Here is a 13,291-nt window from a genome sequence, read left to right as displayed (position 1 = left end):
TATTACATGCTTCGGTCATTAAATCCTCGAATAAGTTCATGGTATCTCTTTCTTGACCATTAAAAGATATTTCATTATCAATCCTTCCTTTATTTGCAATTTCGTTTTCAATTGGAACTTGTAAATCGTTTATAAGATTCAACATCTCATTTTCTTTGACAACATTACTCTCTATACTATCTACTTCAACATTCTGTATTGAATGACTTGTATGACTTCTAGATAAGTTTACTAGCTCTCCATGATATACCCATTCACAATATGAGGGAGATATTCCATATGTTAATAGATGTCGTTCCACAATATCTATCTTTTCCCAAATTGAATTCATTCAATTCTTACATGTACATCTTATTCGTCCGGAATCATTAACATGAAACTTTTCCATATCTAAGAACTGAGATACTCCTTCTCTATACTCCATTGATAACTTATTCCTTAGTTTAATCCATTCTTTATTCATCCTTAAAAATAAATATTTTTTGACCAACTTGTAATCCAAAACAATAACCTAGATTAGAGGACAAAGTACAAAGTATTTATTAAGCATGAACTTTGATTAAAAATTTCCAAGTTTGTTCGGAGTATTTAAAATTTTAACTAATTATAATACAGGATTTGACTTTTTTTTTTTATTGATAGTGAGTTCCATAATTTTCATTTTTGAAGGCAAATTAAATACATGTTTTGAGACTACTGTTTTTAATCATCTTTACAATATATTTTTAATCTATTTTTTTTAAGTGCAACCCACTTACTTAATGAAAAATTGTTATGTAACAATTTTTTTAAAAAAATATTAAACTATTATTATTATTTACTATCTTATAAAAAAAAGTGATGAATGAAGGCTCACATAATCCTTGCACTTTTTTGTCTAACAGGTCCCTAAACCGTTTAAATTAACAACTTTCAAATGTTTTATTTAGTACGTCTCCAAGCTTTCAATTTTGTGTCTAATATAAGACTTTCATCTATTCAACATCTTTTAAAATTTACAAGCCTATTGGACACAAAATTTAAAGTTCAATTTTCTATTAAACACAAAATTTAGTTTTATGTCCAGTAGATTCTTTAAAATTTTTTAAAATATTAAATGTGTTAGGAACCTATTAAGTACCAAATTGGAGGTTTAAAGATTTATTTTACAATTTTAAGATTTATAGATTTATTAGACACAAACATATAAGCATAAAAAAGTTCATATACTAAACATGTAATTTAACTGAGATATTCCTTCCTTCTAAAAATAGCACATAGCATCTATGTACTAATTTTCTTTCTCCTTTCAAGGAAAGTTCAAAATATTAAATTATGCATGCTTAGGCTCCAAATAACCAACATCATATCATTTTTTAGACATAAAGATAGTGTTGTAATCAACTTGAAACTTAAAAGAATGTAATAATGTTTATCTCTAACGAATTATGACATGTTCATTATAAAATTACTCTATAGACTTTCAAAGAATTGTAAAACAAATATATGATGCAAAATTGATGAGATCTTAACAAAAGCAACATGCACCGATATTGGATGATAAATATCTGCATTAGTTAAAATTTAAAATTTGTATCAAAGTTGATATTATTGAAATCTAGTGAAATTGACATAATCTTTCACAGACTTTTTTTTATTAGTGGGTTAATTAATTGTAATATTTATCAAAGTTGAGGTCTAATTTGATTAAATTAAAATTCGAGAATAGAAATGGATACAAACATTTGAATGAGCATGATTTGTACAAAAGGATGTGAAATAATAATTTAAATAAATATACAAGAGAAAATAAAATGAGAAGATTACCGACGACGACGACGGGCAGTTGAAGGCGGTGGCTGAACGAGATGAGGAGATGACGGTGGCGGCGGGCAGTTGGTTACAGTTGTTGACCGAAGGGAGGAGCGGCGACGAAGGGAGGTGGCGGCGGAAAAAAAAGGGAAAAATGGGAGAGGGAGAAAGAGGAGTGGGGCGGTGGCGGCGATAGTAAAAGAGGGGAAAATAGGAGAGGGGAGAAGATAGGGGGAGGGTGCCCCCCGGACGGTGGCGGCAACAGGGAAGGAAGGGAAAATGGAGAGGGAGGGAGAGGAGACGTGCGGGGAGGTGGCGGCGCGGGTTAGGGTTAGGGAAGAAATGGGGAAAAATAGGGAAGAATGGGGAAGATCCCATCTTCTGATGCCACCCGACAGCTAACGCATGGCATCGGGAGTTCCCAAGGAACTTCTGACGCCTATATTTAATCGTCGAAAGTTCCTCGGGAACTCCTGACGGGCCTTTATGGTGTTGGAAGAGACGGATTCTCCCGACAACCAAACTCCCGACGCTCGATTTAGGCATCGGGAGAACTCATTTTTCTTGTAGTGTCTTGGAGAATCAAGACACAAGTTTTCATCCAAAATATCAGTAACAAGGTTCGAGGTGGAGAAATTCGATGGCAAAGGAGACTTCGGACTGTAGAAGGCCAATATCAAGGCGATACTAGGCCAGCAGAAAGCCCACAAAGCCATCCTTGATCCATCAACACTCCCTGCCACGATGATAGCCCAAGAAAAGGAGGATTGGGAGCTGGTAGCCTATGGTATGTTAGTTCTTAATCTAAGTGACAGTGTTCTTAGACAAGTATTAGATCAATAAACTGCATATAGAATTTGGACTAAGTTAGAAGAGTTGTATGCTACTAAAGACCTTCCTAGCAAAATGTATCTAATGGAGAAGTTCTTCACGTTAAAAATGGATTCATCTAAAATACTATCTGCCAACTTAGATGAGTTCAAGAAGATAGTTACTGAATTTAAATCTCTAGGAGAAATACTTGGTGATGAAAACAGGCCTATGTGCTCTTAAACTCTTTGCCTGAATAGTATATAGAAATTAAGAATGCACTAAAGTATGGAAGAGATAGCATAAGTATAGGCACCATAATCTCAGCCCTTAGGACTAGAAAGGTTGAGCTACAGATTGATAAAATGGATAAACCTAGTGGTAAAGGTCAGTTTGTAAAAGGAAACTTCAAATAAAACCACTCTAAAGACAAGAAACCTCATAACCCAGAAGAAAATAAATCAAAACAGAAAATAAAGTGTAAGTATTGTAAGAAGAAAGGGCATTTAATGAAAGATTGTTTTATTTTAAAGAGAAAGAACCAAGAGAAAGAGAAAGATTCAAAAGGCAAACAACTCGAGGCATCTTTTGTAGAAGGTTCATTCATCTACTCAGATGCCTTAGCCTCAACTCTAGACAGATCTAATCATATAAACCCTCTAGGTAAATGTGATTGGGTTTTAGACTCCTGATGAACCTACCATATGACATCAATGAAACCCTAGTTTAACACCTTTAAGGAAATAGAAGGAGAAATGGTTTATATGGGAAACAACCAAACTTGTAAAATTGAAGGCATTGCCTTTGTTTCCATGAAACTCAAAGATGGAACTATCAAACTTCTTAGGAATGTGAGATATGTTCCTCTACTTAAAAGAAATCTAATCTCCTTAGGCATCTAGATGCTATAGGGTGTGAATACAGGGGTAAAAGAGGAACTCTTGAGGTGCTAAAGGACTCTAAAGTGATATTAGTTGGGGAAAAGGTAAATGACTTATTTTTGGTCAAAGGAGTAGAGACGATGACTGGAGCTTATGTAGCCCAAAAATGAGATTACTGAGGCTGATTTATGGCACAAAAGACTATCTCATATAAGTGCTAAAGGCCTAGAAGTCCTATCTAATCAAGGTCTTCTCCCTAAAAGTCTTTCAAAAGATCTAACCTTTTATGAACACTGTGTTTTAGGGAAAGCCACAAGGCAAAGTTTCACTAAAGCACAACATACCATAAAAGCTATCCTAGATTACATACACTCTGACCTATGGGGTCCAGCTCCTACACCTAGCCTAAGTGGCTCAAGGTATTTACTTTCTTTTATTGATGATTTCTCTAGGAAAAGTTGGGTCTACTTCCTTAAAACTAAAGACCAAGTGTTTGATAGGTTTAAGGAATGGAAACTCATAACAAGGAAACAAACTTCTAAAGAAATTAAATACTTAAGAACAGATAATGGACTGAAATTTTGTAGTGAAGAGTTCAACAAAGTCTATAAAGAAACAGGAACTACTAGGCATAGGACAGTTAGATACACTCCTCAACAAAATGGAGTTGCTGAAAGACTCAATAGGACATTCATGGAAAGAGTTAGATGTCTTTTATCTGATGCAATTCTAAGTGAAAATTACTGGGCAGAGGCTGCAAGCTACACTGTGTACACCTTAAATAAGTGTCCACATTCCTCCCTAAATTTTTTGACTCCTAAAGAAAAATGGACCTTACATCCACCTAACCTAGATAACTTAAGGGTATTTGGATGTGTTAGTTATATTCATCAAAATCAGGGGAAATTAAAATCAAGGGTGGTAAAGTGTATGTTGTAGGATTTTCTGAGGGAGTAAAAGGATTTAAAATGTGGAACCCTATAGAAAAGAGGTTTATTATAATTAGGGATGTCACTTTTAGAGAAAAAGAAATGTTTATGCAAAAGGAAAGGATATCCTATGAAGTTCCTAATAGCCCTAACACCACTAGGATTGAGGTGGAGTCACCTAAAGCATCTTCCACTAACCAAAACCCTGCTGTATATTTAGAAGAAGAAAAGGATGTCTCAAATGAGACCATTGGGAATACCGAAGTTGTCCCTGACCTATGTCAGTATTCTTTAGCTAGGGATAGACAGAGAAGAGTGATAGTTCCTCCAACTAGGTATACTGAAAATAACTATATGAAACTAGTTCTAAATGCCACAATAGCTCCTAATGACCAAGAACCAGCTACTTTTGAAGAGGCAGTGAACTGCCCTAATGCTAGGTCTTGGATTCAAGCTATGTGTGAAGAGATGGAGTCACTCACTATCAATAATACCTGGACCTTAGCTCCTCCTCCTAAAGGTTGTAAACCTATAGCTTTTAAATGGATATATAAACTAAAGGAAGGTTCTACGAGAAGGAATAAACTATACTGAAATCTTTTCACCAGTAGTGAAACAAACCTCTATTAGGCTTCTTTTATCTCTAGTTGCTCAGTATAATTTAAAACTAGATCAACTAGATGAGGTAATATATATGGTTCAACTTAAAGGGTTTGAGGAAAAAGGTAAGGAAGACCGATATTGTCTCCTAAACAAGTCAATATATGATCTAAAACAATCCCCTAGATGTTGGTACAGGAGGTTTAATGACTACATATAAAGCATGGGTTTTCAAAGGAGTTCCTATGATATTTGTTCTTATATCAACTTTACTATCTATAAGGACAAAGTCTACCTATTACTCTATGTTGATGATATATTACTAGCAGGAAAGTCTAAGGAGGATTTAACTCATGTCAAAAATCACCTAAAGAGAGAAATTGACATGAAAGACTTGGGTCAATCTAGAAAGATCCTTGGGATTGAAATTCAGAGAGACAGAACATCCTCAACCCTAACCATAAGTCAACTAAGCTAGTATGAAAAGGTTATAAACAGATTCAGTATGACAAATGCAAAACCAGTCACTATTTCTATTGCTACACACTTTAAACTTTCTTCTGAGAACTCACCAAAAGAGACAGACATAAAACATTTGATTCAAATGCAATCAATTCCATACAATCAAGCAGTATGGAGTCTAATGTACTTAATGATATCTACTAAACCAGACTTATCATACAACACTAGTTTAGTCAGTAGATACATGTCTAACCCTGGAAAAAGACATTGGGAAGCAACAAAATTGATTTTAAGATATCTTATTTGGTCTAAACAGTCAAAATTAATATATCAAAGTACTAATGAATCAAATTTAGAACTATATGGATATGTTGATTCTGATTTTGTAGGTGACCAAGGCAAAAGAAGATCTCTAACAGGTTATCTATTCTTATTTGGTCCTAACTTGTTGTGTTGGAAAGCTAATTTACAGTCAATCACAGCATTGTCAACCACAGAAGCAGAGTATATGGCACTTTCAGAAGCAATAAAGGAAGCACTGTGGTTAAAAGGATTGATGAAGGACTTTGGTATTAATCAAACATTAGTTAAAATCTATTGTGATAACCAAAGTGCCATTCACCTTTTTAAAACCCTCAGTATCATTCAAGGACCAAACATATAGACATCAAGTATCACTTTGTCAGAGACAGAATAGAGAAAGGTGAAATCGAGGTGTTAAAAGTTCATACCACCGAGAATGCAGCCGACATGCTTACCAAACCTGTGAGTAAACTCAAGCTTGCTAGCTGTCTTGGTCAGATTGGGTTTCTGCTTCCTGAAAAAAGGTGAAGACATGTTAAATCAAGAAGAAAAAGAGGTTGCATGTTGAGCTTAAGGTGGAGATTTGAAGAATATAAGCTCATACATCAACATTAAGAAGTTGTTTCACATTTCTTTAATCTTTACAGTTAGTTATTGTAACTTCTTGTATCAAAAATTAATATATAAACTCATCATTTAAAAATTTTAGATAACAACAACAACAACAACAACATATACATAGTTTCAAGAAAATCTTGAACAATCTGTAGAGAAAAGGGTCTGTGACTTAGCTTCTTAATAAAACTCTCTCCTTCCTGTGGACGTAGGCTTTCATAGTCGAACCACGTACAACGCAGTGTAAATTTCTTCTTCTCTTCTCATCGTCTACAAGATCGCTCATCGTTTACCTTTTTTCTTCATATCGTCTAGAAGAACAAACGATCATCTACCTTTCTTCCAGCAATCATTTACATGATTGCACGATCGTTTATCTTTCTTCCAGCAATCGTCTACACGATTGCATGATCGTCTACCTCTTTTCTTTTGCCATCGTCTACCCGAGTGCAAGCATCGTCATCGTATACTCATAAACAATCATATAGATTAAACAAAAGGCATTAGGGTTAGAAGAAAGAAAAGAATACATAAAGGTAGAGAACGAGAGAATCTGAAAGTTAGAGAGAGAAAGAAATTTTGTTTTGCATTAATCACCCATGAGAAATCAAAAGTCTTTTTTATTTTCATCAGACAAAAATCAATGGGATCAACCACGTGTAAGCCATCAACTGGAAAATCGTGGGCACTTCTTAACAAAGTTCTCTACCAACCAAAGAAATTTGGGGCAAAGATCAGGGCCTCATTTTATTCTTTATCATTTGGGCTAATTAGCTTTTCTTTTGCAAAAACAGGCCCAACGAAGTTGTAGCACGCCTAAATATATATATATATATATATATATATGTGTGTGTGTGTGTGTGTTTTCATAATGTTTGCTTGTTTCTATTGAAATTATTAATAGGAGAGAAAAAATGACTTACTTTCTTATTAATTTCCCAAAGTGTATATATATACAACCTTAATAATATAAAATACCAGTAAAAGGTATTTTGACAGAATAACAGAGAATAATAAAATATAAACAAAGTATTAACAAATTATTGTTATATCTAACATCCACCCTCAAGTTGGACTATAGAAATGAATAACACCCAACTTGGATAATATTGGGAAATAAGCAGAAGTAAGAAGAGCCTTCGTAAAAACATTAATAAGTCGATGATGAGATCAGACTGGTAAAAGCTTGAGAGACAAGATGTCTAATCTGAATATGCAAAGGCTCGAGACTGAATTTTTTTTTTGTGGGAGATATAACAATACCTTGACCATGTGATGACTTCAAATATCTCAACAAATAATGAGTTGCAGATAAGTGTAATTTTCAAGGACGAACAACAAATTGGTTGATCTTATTTACAGCAAAACTATATCTTGTTTGAAAATAGTCAGGTAAAGAAGTTTTCCTACTAATCTTCTATAGGAAGATGGATCAGACAACAAAACATCTAAATTTTTCAACTTGACATTAGGATCCACTGGTACAGTGACCGGTTTGGCAGTTAAAATACCAGTTTCTTCTAAAATTTGTAATGTATAATGGCATTGAGATATAGATATACCTGAAGACGAACGAACAAGCTCAAGCCCAGGGAAATACTCGAGAGAGAGCCAAGATCTTTAAGCTTAAATTGTTCATGTAGTAATGTCTTCAGGTGGTTTATATGTTGAATGTTGGCACCTGTGATGATAATATCATCAACATAAACTAGTAGAGCTATAAATTTGTCACCCATGCCACGAACAAACAAAGAATAGTCTTCCTTAGATTGTGTGGAACCAAGTAAGATCAAAGCATCAGAAGTTTGCTTTAAACCGTAAATTGACTTTTTCAGTTTACATACAAGCTTGCCACTTTGATTATAAAAAAAAAAAAAAAAAAAAAAACTCTAAAGCTTGTAACTAAGGGGAAAATCCATGAATACTTATTCAAACAAATCATCATGAAGGAAGGCATTATTGACATCAAGTTATGAAAGGGGCCAATTATAGGACGAAGTCACTGTGAGAAGAACTTGAACAATGACTAACTTCACAATTGGTGAGAAGGTTTCAGAAAAATGTGAGAATAACTTGAACAATGACTAACTTTGCAATTGGTGAGAATGTTTCAGTACAATCAAACCCCTCTTGTTGAGTATATCCTTTTACAACAAGTCTTGCCTTATATCTCTTAATATAGCCATCAGCTTTGTGTTTGATCTTGTATATTCACTTGTAACCAATAGTATGCTTGGATGGAGGTAAAACTACAACATCCCAAGTATTATTGTCTTCCATAGCTTGGAGCTCAAGACACATGACTTCCTTCCAATGATCGAGAGGTATGGCTTGATGAAAGAACTGAGATTCATAATGGGAAGAAATGGCTAAGGAAAAATTCGAAAGTTTGGGGAAAGATGGTTATAAGACAGTGTAGAAGAAAGGGGATAATGGGTAGTTGAATAAGGTAAAGTGGAGGTTTGAGCAAGACCACAATGGTAATCTTGCAAGTACGATGAAGGTTTGGTTGGTCTGTGGATTTTCAAGGAAGTTTGGGAGGAGAGACAGAGTTTGGAATTTGGTTTGAAGTAGGTTGTATGGTTTCATGTGTTGGTGTAACTGGAGAAGATGTTTTAGTGGTAGGTGTATTAGAGGCAGAAGAATTGGTGAGTTTTCAATAGCTGTATTTGATGTACGAGTGATGGGTAGGTTGTCAATAGGTGTACTTGATGTATGGGGGATTGATGGGGATAATAAAGGTTGGTTTTCACAAGTCACCGATGGATAATGACTAGACTGATGGTTAGTTTGAAATGTCTATGTTAAAGGATTTAGGTAGAACAATATTGGGAATGATGGAAGGGAAAAACGGTTGTAAGCCTTCATACCAATTCGATACCCCATAAAAACAGCTGGTATGACCCTTGGTGCAAACTTGGATCTACCATAAGGCAAAGTGATGCAAAACATAAGCATCCTAAAGTTTTGAGCAAAGTGTAATCTGCAATTTGATCATGTAAAAGTTCATATGGGGTTTTCCAATGTAGAACATGTGTAGGTATTCAATTAATGAGGTGAATGAAAGTCAAAATGTATTCTGATAGAATCCAAATATATTGAAATATAAAAGATAACGAAAATACAAAACAAGCAATTTGAGGTACTTGGACCCTCCCAATTTTGACATATTCTCAAGCCCTAAATCATTCATCAAAATATTGCTTATCTTGCTTCATTTCCCTCACCCTCTATTTATAACCAACTTCCCTAACAAACTACTTAACTAATTACAATTATACCCCTAATCCTCTAATAACCGCTAATACCTGATCCTATCATATTCATTCTAAAATGGTAGAGAAACTCGAGAGTGAAAAAATAAACCCCTAGCAACATTCAATATATGTTATTATTTTCTCTTAACAACATAGTTTTGTTATGGTCGTCCTATGTAAGAGAATTGATTAATGACTCCTTTTTGAAGAAAGAATTCAATGAAAGATAACTCATGAGCATTATCAGTACGAAAAATCTTTATCCTCTTGGTGTAAGTCTCCACATATTCAAAAAATTAGGGAACAATTTGTAAGACATTAGATTTTTTTAATCATAAATCCAAGCATATCTACTATGATCATCAACCAATATAAAAAAATATTTATGACTAACATGTGAACAAGTTGTAATTGGACCCCAAACATCAATATGTAGAATATCAAATATAGCAGATGCTCTATGATTGCTAGATTCAAAAGACAATTTCTTTTGTTTAGCTAGTGAAAATATGTCACAGGGGTATATAACATTCAATAAAGATGAATCAAAATATAAGATGTCTTTTAAAGAAGATAAATGAGATATAGAGGGGTAGCCAGCCAAATATTAGGCAACGTACGTGAAACAACATGAACAAGAGAAGAAGTCTTCGAAAAATCAACAGCTTCATAAGGTTGTTCAAGGATATATAATCCAATAGCTTACCCTTGCCAATCGTCTTCAAAGTAGATTTGATCTAAATATCACAACAATCAGTTGAAAAATTCATAGAGAGAGTATGATCGGACATTAAGGCACTGATTGCAAATTGTATTGAAACTCAGGGACAAGCAACACATGATGCTGAGTGACAAATCCAAAAAGAATGATTGTGCCAGCAAAATGAACTGGAATTTGTGTGTTATTAAGTAGAACAACAAAACTAGCAACAAGCTTCAAATAAAAAAAATTTATTTTTTTTGAAAACATACATGTGTGTAGATGCTCCATAATCAACAATACATTTGTCATGAGAAGTAGGAGAAGAACATATACCTACTACATGAGTAGTAGCATCTGTGTTAGTCTTCACGGCAGGAAGCTTACATTGAAGCATTATTAGAATGTTGTGGCACTGAGTAAGTATATCATTGTTTAAGGTATTGTTGGATCCAGATGGTGTTGGAACATTTTCAAATATTCATAGCAGTTTGAATAGTAGGTGGAACTTTGTGAACTTGATTATTGGAGCGATTTTTCTATTTGTAGTCGAGAGGATATCCATGAAGTTTATAATATTTGTTTATGGTGTGTGGTTGACAGAAGTTGTCGCTTAATTTCGAACCAAATAAAATAACCATTCCTACCAAATATATAGTAACGGTAGCACTGGGTGAACATAGGAAACCAAAAAATTTCACAATTATACGATTTACAGCCCGAGGTAACCGAAAGGGGTTGAAATTGGTTTTTTCAATTGCATGAGAAAAGAAATCGCAAAAAAAATTAAAGAAAAATTGAATTCGAATGATCAAATTATCTAGCTTAGGCTTTTGAGTTAATTTCCCAATTTTTAACTCGATCATAGGTCCACCGGATAGATTCTATATCATCTAACCTTAGCCAAATCATCTAGAAAAGCTAGGTGAGAATCCTAATTATCTAATTAATCAATTTAATTAGATAAAAAAACATCATAATTAATCTAAATTAACTGCATTAAGATGAAAAGGAAATTTTCTCAGATGAATTATTAATACGAAAAATTTAATTAGTTATTTAATATAATTCTTCCATAGGTTAATTAATCAATATTCATTGATATTCACAATTTACAAACTAATTTAAACTTTTGCTACTTCATATCAACATGCAATTTTATATCGCATATTGCATATGAAATCATAGTGATTGATTATACATCCTCGAGCATAATATAACCAAATATCATTCATAATCTGAGAAGGAATTGAAAGACAATACAATAATTTAATATAAAACGATATAAACCCCACAAGTGTACAAAACGGGGAAAACTACTCTATGCCTAAGAAAACATTACCTTAGCCCATAATCGACATGTCGATCAATGGGAAAGAGTTTGGATACATGCACGTAAGAAATTCGGTTGGATTGCATATGAAATAACGTAGGCGACTAAATGGGTTTTATAATAATCGAATTGGCACTGCGGTTGCTGACAGACGGATGCGGGCGATAGACTTTGGAACGCCAGGACGCTATGTGCTTTTCATGAAACATAGGCATTCAATCTTTTCAGCACTGAGCATAGTACCATAAAGCGCTGCGGTGCCATGCCTATAGAGGCAAAACGATAATTTTCAACACTCCTTTTCCTAGTTGATGCAGTTAAGCTCCGTTTTGGCTTGTCTTAGCTCTATTTCGTCATCATATTAATGTCTGGCTTTACCTCTTAAGTGCCCGAAACTTATAAAATTTTCAAATAAATATGTAAAATCCAGGAACAATCCCAAATAAAGCAAAGCAAGATAACACATTTTTGGTACTATTAGTATGACCTAAAATATTACTATATGTACAGACTGGTTTATGCTTGTTCTACCCTGAGAAATTGATGTTGTTCTTGTTGAACAATCAATGAAAGAACCTTATTAATCACTAGAGGAGGATCCATGAGGAGTATTTGTGACCGAGCATGGTTCAATTCATCACTTAACCCCATAAAAAACACAGTAGGTATTCAAATTGAACAAAATCTTCCATTAATTTAACATCACCACAAGTACATCTTCCATAAGTGCATTTTGGACGATATGAGATATATTCATCCTATAGGCTTTTGATTTTGGAGAAATACATCGTGACTGACTCGTGTTCTTATTTAAGACTGAACAATTCGCGATTCAAATGGAAAATGCATGGTCCATTGCATTTCTAAAATTGATCTTGAAGATCAAATCAGATCGCTTGAGCAAAATCGGTGGATAAAGTACTTGATGAAATTCAAATTCCAAATGATAACAACATTATTGTTTCGAATCCACGAAGGTTCGATTTAGTTAACGGTTCATAGCCCAAAAAAATAGTGAAAAAACTGAATCGAACGGACCCCTATAACAATAAGTAAAATGTATACCAGCCCACCTTTAATAATTTGAATTTATACAAGTCCAACCCTCTCACACTCTATAGCCCTCAGCCCAATCCTACTCAGCCTGTCAGCCTAATAGAAAAAAAAAAATTAGAAAACCCTACGTTATTCTCCCTCCCAAACACGCATGTTACCTTCTCCATTCTCAACACCAACACCCACGCTTCTGTTGCTCTAGCTCCGGCTACTAGGCGATGATCAATTTCTGAGTGAACTCCTCGCGTAACTTGCATAGACGACAACAACTCCGATTACCAGTGATGGCGACTGGACTAGGACTCCGACAGAGACTGCAACTCGACAGTGACAACGACTTCGACTCTTACGATGACGGCAATGGCGAAGCATACGAAAGTCATGACGTCTTCTTTCTAAAAATTCAACCATTTATTAGTGTTTTCGTTTGGGTAAACTTGGTGAACGGTTTTAGACCGAACCAAACTGATCAGAATCGAATTAGGTTGGTCCGATTCAAAATCGGACCCATTCGAACAATGTACACTGCTTTATACAACCTTAATAATATTAAA

Source organism: Benincasa hispida, chromosome 10 (genome assembly GCF_027475165.1).
Source record: "Benincasa hispida cultivar pf3 chromosome 10, pf3_genome.v1.1, whole genome shotgun sequence".
Lineage (NCBI taxonomy): Eukaryota > Viridiplantae > Streptophyta > Magnoliopsida > Cucurbitales > Cucurbitaceae > Benincasa > Benincasa hispida.
Note: the sequence above shows the minus strand (reverse complement) of the source record.